Here is a 12,244-nt window from a genome sequence, read left to right on the forward strand (position 1 = left end):
AGAGATCAACATCCTGCTTCAACTATCATTTGTATGCCCAGTAAAATCATTGCCGATATTGAAGAGCAGCATCAAATACCCCCCAACCTTTACACATCCCCTCACACAACCCCCCAGGTGCTTCATATTACACACTTCTGCCTCTGCGAGATGTCCCTGTCCAACATCTGTCAAACAGCAAAGCATCACCGCAGAGCAGAGCGGCTTTCCAGGATCCCTGTGCTCAACACTGGGTGTGCCTACTTATATTTGGTATCAAGTTTATTCTGCTGGCTCCCTTACATGGATAGTTAAGCTTTTCCCCCACCTCCAAAAACATCTGTTCTTTTTCTAAGTTCTCCAGACTTCCTTCCCCTTGACCGTATCACAAAGCCTCTTTTTTTTAGCGGGGCTGCCTTCTTGATAGCCCATCACCATTATCTTGTTGTTCACTGCCAAGCGATGCGGAACACTAAATCTTGCCGAGCTTCCAGCCCTTTCAGCTCGAGGCCAGGCACCAAAATTCAAGCATTCTGATTTAGAGACAGGGTTGCTAAACTCCTTCCTTGCCTCTTTTTTAAACACTCCACAGCTTCCTGTCCTGGGAGGCAACCAAACTGCTGTAAGAAATGCCAGGTTCTGTTCAACATCCTCTATCCCTGTGACACTGAACATTGAAAACAATTAGGTTCCTTCCAAATCTTACCCTGTAACAGCTTTTATTCCAGGAAGCGTAGAGATGAGTATGAATTACTTCAGCACGAAGGAGTTTGAGCTGGTCACTTGCTAAATCCCACAGCAATTCAAGTGAACGTTCAGGCTTGGCACAAGCAGCCATCCGCTCGAGCGCACAGCACAATGTCACCCCTTAAATCCCCACTGTTCAACCTCAAGGCACTCTTTTCCCCCCCCTCTATTTTAAGGGTGCATCAGCTGATGACTGAAAGTGGAAATGCTTCATTTAGCACATACACTTGTTAAACTGCTCACAGCATGCAAATAAAACACCGCATTGTGCAGAAGTCATTCAGCCTCCCCGTCCGTAGATATGAGCAATGGAACTGCGTCCAGGAAAGAGAAACTTGGAACAGCAGGCAAATATTTCAGTCCTTCACTCCCAATATTCACATACCACACTGAAGCCCACATCAGTGTCACGCAGAGGGGTGACCACGTTGAGAAGCTGTTGCACAGAACGGGTGGGAAAACGACCATTATCTGTCTTTGCCCCAGTACTGCACCCTTTTATTTGTAGTTATTACTGCAAACTGCTTTTTTTTTTTCCTAGACAATGGTTGTGTTATTATAGGTACCTTCATGCCGTGCCAAAGCACATACACACAGCAATTCAGAACAATCAGCCTTGTTTTCATGGGAGCAAAGGTTGCGGCCAAATGAAATGGGTGGAGATCACATTAAACAATCTTGGAATCTGCTAATAGGTTATAGGAAAATGTGACCATAATGCAGATGCAGAGTTCCCCTTCCACCTTCCAATATCATGGATAAAATAAAAGCTTTGGAAAACCAATTAAACTATTTGTACACTATGCAAGAAAAAGCGGACTCAGTACACTAACAAGAAAGTATGCTAGTGAGAAGCTCTGTAACATAACAAAACAGAACATTGACCTTTCAAAGGTCTGAAACCAACAGGCAAGTTCCCCCAGCCCAGAACACTACCTCCTGAAAAGGAACAGGATACCTGCTGCATGTCTGCTTATCCCCTGTAAACAGAAGCTCACTGCGACGAATGTTCCTGCCTTAAAGACATCATCACATCCTCCTCTGCCTGACAGGGGAATTTTCATACTGAAACACCTTGCTTGGTCAGCCGTAACCTGCACTCCCCTTGCTGGCTTTTGAGAGGTGCATTAGTCAGCTTTCTCCTTCACAAATCTGATCGTGCCTCCGCATGATCGTACACTGAAGTCATGTCCTTGAGCCTGTGACATCAGTCTGTTGCCATGGAAATGTACAGGGCAGTCCAAAATTCAGTATTATGGCATCACTGCAGGATCAGGCAGCAGATCAAGCCAACGCCCGAGAGCTCGTTAATGCAGCACAAACAGCTGAGACATTGCAATCTCAGTGCTACAGTCCAACTGCACTTTATCTTAACATTCTTCCCAAATAGGGCTTGAAGCCTCTTGTCAAGAAAGATGACCGAGGCTGTCATTAACATCATGACAAACAGGCCAGCCATGACACACCACCGAAGAAGGGCAATATGTTTCCAGGGATGGCCATGAAGAATGAGGGAAGTTCAGTGCTCCGAATAGAAGCTACCATCTGTTCCTACAGCAACACCAGACCTGCCTGGAGAGATCTGTCAGAAACAGGGGTGGTCCCCATGGCACACAGATCAGGTGGTAGTTTACACAAAGCTTTGCTGGAAATAAAAGAGTGCAGTGTCACACCACCATCACCCTCTTGGAAAAGAAGGCTTTACATAAGATGTGGATCTTCACATTGAGCTCTGGCTGCGAACCAAAGATCAGTCCATCATTAACCCAACCTACAACAGAGTAGTTTATTAGTTAAAAAAGGGTGGTACCTTCAAACAGTTGTTATTCCATGTAGTGTTAGACATTACAGTTCTGTAGGTTCCTTGCACACTCACGAGAATCACATTTCTGAAGAGCAAAAGGGAAGGAAAAAGGAAATTAGTTACAAGTTAATGACTAGCCAGTCCTTGAAAACAACCAAAAAGATCTGCCAGTTTAACACAAAAAGCCAGTCAAGGAACACTACTCATTCACCCCACTGCAAAGGGTATACAGGAACCATCAGTACAGTGCTGACAGTCAGAAAGCCACCAGTCAGAGAGAGTCCCCAGTGTCGACTGAGCAAATACACCCCAAAGAGAGCCCAACTACCACCAAACGTGGCTGCCTTGCCACCGGGGTAAGTCCCACTGGGAAAAAGCTGCTTCAGAACTGCAGGTCCCAGGCTGCAGGGACAGCAGGGACTACAAAGAGGAACTACAAAGCTTGAAGCAGCAACTCCAGACCCCTTCCTTTAGCTGCTCCTCCATTCACATCAAGCAAAGGCATTCAGGGGTCCGGCTGCTGATCTCCTCAACACCGAAGCTCACGACCTCACAGCCCGATTGCTGCTGCGTACTCAGCCTCCATGTAAACACAGCCACTCCCTGTGCACTCAACTCGTTTCAGTTCACCTCCTTCCGCTTTTTCTTATTAATCCACACGACTTCTTAACTCACTCAACGCTTCCTCCTGCAGAGCTGACCTCCATCCTTCCCATAACCTCAGACGCACCCATACTTTCTTCCCAGTGCCATTAGAGAGCTGTAGGCACAACAAGGAACACTCGGTGTTCTTGGCACCGATGTAACCCTTAACTGCTCCTAATCCCCCCCGTCCCCCCTCCCACCCAGGTCCCTGGCTATAATTACCCCATATTGTGTTATCTAACACCAAACACAAGCCTCAGGGCTGGGAACCATTGTTTATTTGTCTCTGCAATGCCACACACCCCAGTGGTGTTGTATAAATAAATTCCACAACCTGTTTGAGCGTGAGTCTGAGCTTGATTCAGACCTGAATTATACCAGTTTCTGAATGTACAAACACCTCCACTCAACTCCTTGCTCTCTTTAGCAATCTCTACTTACGCAATTAGCCACCAGCGCCAAACATCACGACAGCTAATTGCTGCTGTGGACCACAACTGCAAGAAAAAGAAAACAACATTTAAATCCCTTCGCTTTTAAATACAAATTGCAAATTACGAAGGGACGAACAGGCTGCTGTCATTTAGGAGTATGCACCCTGACAAGTGCCACGTGCCAATGCCACCTCAGCCACCAAAGCACTCAGACCTGCCCCAGCCTCAGCCCTCAGACACCCAATGTGTTACCCAGTTCCAAGGCTGAAGCACTGCAGGAGCAGAGATTCTCATGGCAACCTGAAGCGAAGCAGGTTTCAGACCAAAATAAAGCCAGTAGGCTTCATCTCCATGGAGCTCCTGCAACATAACATAGGCTGAGCAAGTTACTAAGGGTAGAGGTCCTTCTCATTAACGACCTAGGAATTAAGATTTAAGTCAGATAGTGTTCTCTCTTCCCTAGATAGAGAACTGATGCTATCCAGCCCAGAAAAATCAACCCAGCTTCTGCAACAAGGAAAACTCGCTCACATGTACATGACAACAGAAATCTGTATGATTTCTATCTATCCCAGATCCACGTTAGACTTTCCCAACAAATTCTTTGGTAGTGGATGATTTGCCTTCAGTTTACTTTCTGCGTTCAAGACAGATGACACCCCAATGTTGGATGCTGCAGCTTACTAGTAGGCCCATGCACCCACCCCAGCTGGCAAGCACCAAAATGCAAAGACCTGCAGACACTCAGCATCCCTTTCCCAGTCCACACACTGACCACAGCAATCCTACATGGCTTCAGGTTGCTCAGCAGAGCAACCACACCTCCAAGGCAAACACACAAAAGGAAGGAAATGCTGAGGCCACAGTTCAACCATCAACAGGTAAATAAAGACCTGGGAAGATCCAAGGCTGGACAGCTGCCAGCAGAAGGTTGGTTAACAAGCTTCAAGAAACTGAGCATGGGGAAGGACAACTTCACCATCCCAAATGGCCAGGGGAGCCTTACCAGCTTGCACAGACCCCAGAGCAATTCCCAAACACCAAGCACAGCGCTGACAAGTCAGCCAGACCAACTGGGGAAGCAGGACTTGCACAAGGATCACGTGGCCAACAGCTTTCTAAAGCAGCCGTGGCCAAGAACGAGCTGGGTCAGGTAGCCCTGCTTCCAGGGTACGTATCAGGCTTCAATCTTGTTTTTCTCTAGATAATGCCCAACCCAACCTACCACCCTCCTGTCCCTGCAATATCCATGGACAAAAGCAAAAGCAGAGCAGCATTCAGCTACGGATTTCCAAAGTAGTATGTCATTTTTTCACAGAAAGAAATAAATGCCTCCTTAAAAAAAAAGGTGATGCAGTTCATCTCATTAAGAGACCCATATTGTTCTTATCAAAGCATGGATCCACTCCAGAGTGCTATGCACACAGCAGTTTGCAAAGCACGTGCAGGTCTCTTTCTCTCTGAAAGCCACTCAACCAGTGCAAGACCTGACCAGGGGGCCTCACACTCTTTAATTATTTGAAATCCACCATCCCTTCACCTTAAGCTATTCCAAGAGCTTAATGCTGCAGCTGGATCCATACGGTGTTATTCTACACGATCAACCCAGCAGCCAAGTTACAACCAACACAACCAAGCCCAAACTTAAGAAAAAAAATATAATAATCTATCAACATAAAAAAAAAGCACATTACATTTTCTTTCCCAAGACACTTCACTCGTCATCAAATATCTGTCTTAGTGCGTTACCATCCTCCCATCACCCTGACTTGAGTTACCATGCTTACAGCAAGAAGCAGCCAGAGCCAAGAGTGCTGCCTCGAGTCCAAGCACAGCTTGCAAGAACAGACCCCCTTTGGGGCAGTGACAGTTGAGTTCAATTTAATTAAAAAACAAACTACATTTCCATTTGAGTCAAAGTCAGAGACAAAGAACTGTACACAGCTCAGACTGCACAGTCAGCTGTCTCTATAGGAGTAGATCAGATTTAACAGTTCTATGGCAGTCCAAAAAGAAAACCTTACTCGGACAGGAGTTTTAAGCACTGACCAGCCCTATGTTATCCAAGATCCAGGCATTTCCGTGGTGTCTCATGGCCGTAAGCAGTAAATTTCAGAACCACCATTTTTCTGAATCGTCAGTTCCAAGAAGGTATTTTACCAGGGTTCAAATGGTGCACAAATGCACCACAAATGTGGTTCAGGTACAGACTGTTCCCCAGGCCCACTCACACCGCAGGGCTCCTGTTCTATGGCAGCAGAGGCTGGCTCCAGCTGTTCAATTCGGCTGTTCAGGACCTAATGCAGACAGAAGCTCATTAATGCATCTCTACGGACAGCAAATATAAACCAGTTAGCATTTAGTTTCTACCTAAACCTTTTGGGACAGATAACATGAGTGCTATGTATCTTCACCTGGCAAAGCCTGAGGAGAAACCTCACCTGAAGCTGCCAGACAAGGAACAGAGTATTTTAAGGTACCTTTGCTACATACCACTGCAGACACACCTTTAGCACACACACAGCTCAGGGAAGCATCACTACAGCTGAATAAAACTTTGCCCTGGCTAACATTCACGTAATTAAATTACAGTTTCACTCCAGGGAAAAAGGAAAGAGCACTTAAGTTTTGTTTAGATTGAAGTGCTGCAAGCCACACCACTTATCTGCTATCAGAACAGACTGCAGGGCTGCTCCGGTGATAATTCAGTAATGAAGTAACTGCAATTGGAAGGTATGCATTTAGGCCCATCTCCTCCCCTTCTCTCTCCCCAAAAAAGAAAAAGAAGCACAGTCCTTATCACATCTCCCTCTAGCTCTGCTACTCTCACCACTTAAAATACCTACAAAGCAAAGTAGAGCTGTCACAAGCTGCTAACAAGCCTGGTTTGGCCTGGCTGGCAGACCAAAGAAAGCATTCTCAGCATCTCCCCAGAAAGAAGTTACCGCTTTACTTAATGGGACGCTGTTCTCAGGCACCCACACACATTCATATATTAAGGTTAACGTGCCTGCACTGGGCTGCTCCAGGAAAAGCACCAGGAAAAGGAAAAAGCATGGCTGCTCCTGCTAATTTTAACTGAAAGCACCTCTCACCAACACTTCGGGGAGCTGAACGTCACACACGTGGCACTCCATGGCTTTGCTGACTCCTGCCTGGACATGGTGCTGATGGGTTGACAGTTGGACTAGGAGATCTCAGAGGTCTTCTGCAACCTTAATGATTCCATGGTTCTATGATATGTTGGCTTATTTTCCCTAAACAACCTGGACCCCATTTTCCCTTACAGAGCTGTATAGTGCTAGCTAGGTGTTGTATCTTACCATTTACTCTGAAGCCTATAGCTGCCATATCACTGGACACCTTTTAGCAATCGTGTAAGCTGTTAAAGCATAACCAACCAATCATTAGGAGAACTGGTTTAGTCTCCTGTCATGCACCATCAGCACAGGGAGCAACTCACCACTCAAACCACTCTGGGCTCCCATTCAGAAGACCGCAGTGCTGTATGAAAAACAAACTCTCCCTAAGTTAGAATCACAGACTCACTAAGGTTGGAAAAGACCTCTAAGCTCACCAGGTTCATTGCTGTCATTAATCCTTCAAAAGTAAGCATTTAAAGAGTGGTGGCAGAGGATCACCCAGGCCTGCTGCTCAGGGCACGAGCTCAGAAAGGCGAATCATAGAATGGTTTGGGTTGGAAGGGACCTTTAAGACCATCCAGTTCCAACCCCCTGCAACAGGAAGGGACACATCCCTCCAGACCAGGTTGCTTAAAGTCCCATCCAGCCTGGCCTTGAATGCTTCCAGGGACGGGGCATCCACAACCTCTCTGGGCAATGCTGAACATCCCAGGCAGTGCAATCAGAGTGAGAGCAAACCAACACTGGCACAGTGGGAAAGGGCTGCTAGAGGGGACAAGGAACAGCCCTGCACACATTCAGCAAAACACAAAACACACTAAGAGCGCAGTCTCAGTGCCAGAGCAGATGCTTCACCAAGGAAAGCCCTTTTACATTTTGCAATAAAGGCTTAGATGAGGCAAAGTTCAGAACAAAGACCTCAATTAAGAGCTTCATAAATCAAAAAGGAGCTGGGCTGTCTTGTAAAGTAGCACACCGGCCAGGAAGTGAACCTTCAGCCCAGTGCTAGCAACTATCGCTTCAGCCACCCCAAGTCTTCTTCCAACCCAGTATCCAAACTCAATTCAAAACACAACCTCCAGTATGACACACTGCAGAGTGACATACAAGCAAGATTCTATGCTTGGCTTTCTGCCAGTTCAAAACAAGCCAAAGAGCCCAGCAATACGACCCTGATCATCCCGAAGAAGGAACCACGTTCTCCAGTTCTCCATTCCATCCAAGAGGACATTATTGGACTGTTCTGGAGTGGTTAAATCCATTTCCATTTTCCTTTATAGATTCCTTACTAGAAAAATCCAATCTTTTTCATAGTTCACGGATTATAGGCCTCCCCTGCCTGGCACCTTGCAAAACTACCTCGAGATGCTGAAAAATGAAGCAAAAAAAGCAGCCTCTTACTAACAGAGGGCAGTCAGTAACTACATGCAAGGATGACTTTATACCAAACTCTTCAGAGCTTAAGAATTCACACAATGAGAACAGCTTTCACAGAATTAGGACCAGACTTGATGTGCCCCAGTTTCTCCACCGTTACTTTTAGAAAACCCACCTACACCTAAAACACATCAGCTGCTCCTCACGCTGTGCAACAGAATGACTGAAACCTCATTTTTAGTTGTATTGTTTCAGCATTTATTTGAAGAGAATTTAATTTCAACACTCTGTTTTTTTTTGTTATGCTCAAATGCCAGGAGGAACTGTGTCAGATCCCAAGCTGAAAGATACTGGAAATGGCAGCAAGCTGCTGTTCCGCATGCAAGTCATCGGGAAGAGGAAGAAGATGCTACTGAAGCTTACTATATCCAAGCTGGTAAAAGACCTAAAGCATAAAGTGAGCTAGTAATGGCTCGCAGTTGCTAGGGATGCTTAAAATTAATAAAATCTTAAGTTATTTCCAAAGTTCACACTTAGTAATTAGCACAGCAATAAGGAGGCCCCAAATAAGTGAAGTCAGTCTCGCTCTGGTTGTTCCGACAGATGGAATTAGCTGTGTGCAAAGTTATTTCTGCAATTGGCAATTACACGTACCCTAAATATCAATTCTGCAAGTACAGCATGCAATAATGCATGTATGGTACCAGAAATATTAAAGAAACGCCATCTGAGTACTTGTTTTCCATCATTCTAGACATAAAACTGAAGAGATTGGGGTGAGATTTCTATTTAAGACCTCATTTCTCAAATCCATTGACTATCTGCCCAGAATTTCACTGAAACAAGTTCTCTCCATGAAGTACATTTGCATTAACAGTCCAAACAGTTTTCTCCAAAGAAAAATGTCCTCTTTGTCTAAAAATACATCCTCCTGATATGCTGATGGGCAGAACGAAAATGAAAAGGTATCTGAATTCCATGTTCAAACAACGTGCTTACTCTGGAAAATCTCCACATTCTGCCCATTACTTCTCCAAAACCCAGCTTATAAGCATATCTAGCCTATATTGTGCATCATACACTGTAATGGAAAATCTGGATTTGTGCATTCTTACTGATTTCTCACTTACTTCATGCTCAAAAGATACAGCCCGGCAGTTCTCGAGCTCCCTGCAGCAGCGTGATGAAGGATGGCTGAACCCCAAGTGTCCTTGACCAAGATACTCAACTTGTGTTCTACATTCTGAATTTAGTTTCTCTGTGGACAGAACTCTACAGCTGCCCCAGTACAGCAAGTTTCTCTCAAAGACACCCAAAAACCCAGCAACTTCCCTCAGCAGTTTGCCTTGACCTCAGTGGTTATGCAGTGAGCAGTCCTGCAAGCATATCCAGCCCAGGGGCCATCTGCTGAGGGATGCCCAGCCTCACAGTGCCAGCATGAGTAGATATATAGCCAAAAAGCACTGGGAGGACAACCAAAAGCAACCCTATGCTCAGCATGATGCAATGGGAAGCTTCTCATTTTGCAGAAGATGCATCAGCTTCCAAAGAAAGAGGAGAGAACAAGCCACAACCTTGATGCATTAATGCTGCCTTGTAGCTCCAGAAAAGGTGTCCAGAATCTGTGTGCTGCTAGAAGAATGCCAAAGCTCTGCATGTTTAAAGGAATATAGGGAAGAGAAAGGATAATCCGAACCGATGTCATTTGCAAGGCAAATATGCGACACACAGGACTGCATGCTATTAACCAACATTGAGCAACACTGAAAGTAGAGGTTCTGAAAGCAGCAGGAAGCTCTGCCTGAAACAAAGCGAAAATGCTTTCACAAAAACACTTCTGTGGCCAAATGAAATACTGAGCTCAATGAAGCAAGCAAGCACTTACACCTATCGTGGTGGGTTTTTTCCCCTTCCTCTTCTTCTCAAGCAGGGAGTCATTTATCTCAAAGCTATCAAAAGAAAACACTTTCAGAGTCAAAGTGAGAAAAGCTGCAGAAAAGAAAGCCCTGCCTGGCACCAACAGATAATATTTGAGAAATAAAGAGAAGAGATCCTCCAAGTCAGAGGAAGGAAGAAAACAGTTCTGAATAATTTACTTCGTGTAGCCTAGATCCTGCCAAAACAGCTCTATAAATCCCATGGTGGTTCTGATAATCTCCATTCGTAGAACAAAAAAAGCTAAGAGTGAACATTAGCAACATTAATTGTGCGATATGACCTGAATGATGCAAGAACAAGTAGTTAAATGAACCACAACATCTGCTGAATTCTTAATCACTACTTGTTTTGCTGCGAGGCAGAACGCTGCACATCGGCTTCCAAGCACTGTAAAGAACAGCACATTGGGACAGCGAGATTTCAACTGGCCGAAATTCAGCCTCTGTCCTACCTACATGCCATCACTTTGCTATGAACTGCACACATAGCAGCTTCTAAAGCAGGAATTTTTTTTAATCACTTGGAAAAGCCCACGTTTTCTGCATGCCAAGGTAACAGTCAGCCATTTCTGAATAATTAAAGAAATGCCATTTTCTTAACAGCCATTTGCATGTCCCTCTGCAAAGTATTTTTACTCTCAGAACATTATCAGGCAGTCATGCAGCTGCCCAGCAGCAACTCTTTATGAAAGTGGCAGCTGAACCTCAGATGTGTAGGAAGGTGATCTATGTAAACACATACTGCAAGAGGAGGTGCAATTGCAACACATCCAGGCATCCTTGAGCTATATTTAATCCATCTGCCTCCGATACCCATTGCACTGACACTGCAGAAACCCACATCTCACTATGGCTGCCCAAGTGAATCATAATCATAGAATCACAGAATGGCCTGGGTTGAAAAGGACCACAGTGATCATCCAGTTTCAACCCCCTGCTACGTGCAGGGTCACCAACCAGCAGACCAGGCTGCCACCACAACTGCAAAGACCCCCCAAAGGCAAAGCCAGCCTTGCTGCACTTTCACTGCTTTTGAAGCCCAAAATAGCTTGATTAAAACTAACCACCGTGCCTACAGTGGCACATACATCTCTAGTGACAGCACAGGCATGAGACTGCAACAACAGGATTAGCAAGTGATACAGCAAACAGTCAGATGGGGGCAAAAAAATAAATTATTTGGGGAATAAATACATACTAATTCCACAGCTACGCCCAGGATTTGCATGATAAGCAGTTATCCTGATTCTTATTTTGATTCATTGGGGGGAGAGTGACATTTCTTTAAAAAGGACAATATTTACACACAAAAAAAGTAAAAATGTTGCTTTTAATAATTCTGTCATGCTGACTTTAATAGACTCTAACTTTGCTAAGTTATTAGACTCAAAACAGCTAAGAAAACAAGACCAGAAAATGTGGTACAAATAAGAACTGAGCAGCCACATACACCAAAGCAACACTCCTGTGCCTCCCCCACTGCAGAGCTCTCAGATCCGAAAAGCTGGGGTCTGACCAGCAGCTTTCACTGAGAGCTCCTTCCAAAGCTTAATAATACTCGATGTTCCCATCTGTACATTCAAGTCCAAATAATTCACAGGAGGAAAGGAAAAAAAAGCAGTAGATTGTGACAGGAGATAGGCACGCTTCCAGAACAGCATGATCTTGAACAGCAACCTTCAGACCAGCGCTATGTTTTCCTTACAGGCTCAGCTACAACGGGGGCAAGAAAAGCTGCCACCTTCATTGCACTGCACTGATGGGAGGAGTAAAGAGATGAAGATCAGCAACAGAAATACTGAAATATAAGATATCTGAGGTTAATAAAGTAACTGGCATTGGAAGACTGTACTGAACCACCAGTGCTGTTAAGGTACAGGGTGGCAGGAAGCTAAACTAACACGTCACACTGAATGTGTCGATTCTTGGAACCTCAGGGCCAGTTAGCAGCCAGGTGGTATCTTGTGTATACTACACCAAGTTCAACTTCACAGCACATCAATCAACACAGCACCTCTGTACCCCAAACCGCAGCCCTTCCTGCCATGGAAACTGCAGGCAGGTCACTGTGCACAGCTTGCTGTTATGGAGCTCACTGCCCAGTGCCATGGCACGCACCTGCAGCACGAGCTTCCAGCTCTTAGGGACACGCAGAGGTGTTTTATACACCTGTAAGAA

At 45.2% G+C, this 12,244-nt stretch overlaps 1 protein-coding gene across 32 annotated transcripts in view; it reads right to left on the minus strand.

Moving 5' to 3' along the window:
* Nucleotides 1–12,244, minus strand: part of FBXO34 (F-box protein 34) — a 41,989-nt gene that overhangs the window by 22,028 nt on the left and 7,717 nt on the right. For 6 of the 32 annotated variants that reach the window (XM_040701083.2, XM_015287512.4, XM_046941871.1 and 3 more), the window contains exons 2-3: nt 3,617–3,672; nt 2,537–2,615 (exon numbers count right to left, since the gene is read on the minus strand). The exons of 16 other annotated variants lie outside the window; for them this stretch is intronic. The gene's annotated coding sequence lies outside the window, so the exon portion shown is untranslated. 32 annotated transcript variants of the gene reach the window in all.

This window comes from Gallus gallus, chromosome 5 (genome assembly GCF_016699485.2).
Source record: "Gallus gallus isolate bGalGal1 chromosome 5, bGalGal1.mat.broiler.GRCg7b, whole genome shotgun sequence".
Classification (NCBI taxonomy): Eukaryota; Metazoa; Chordata; class Aves; order Galliformes; family Phasianidae; genus Gallus; species Gallus gallus.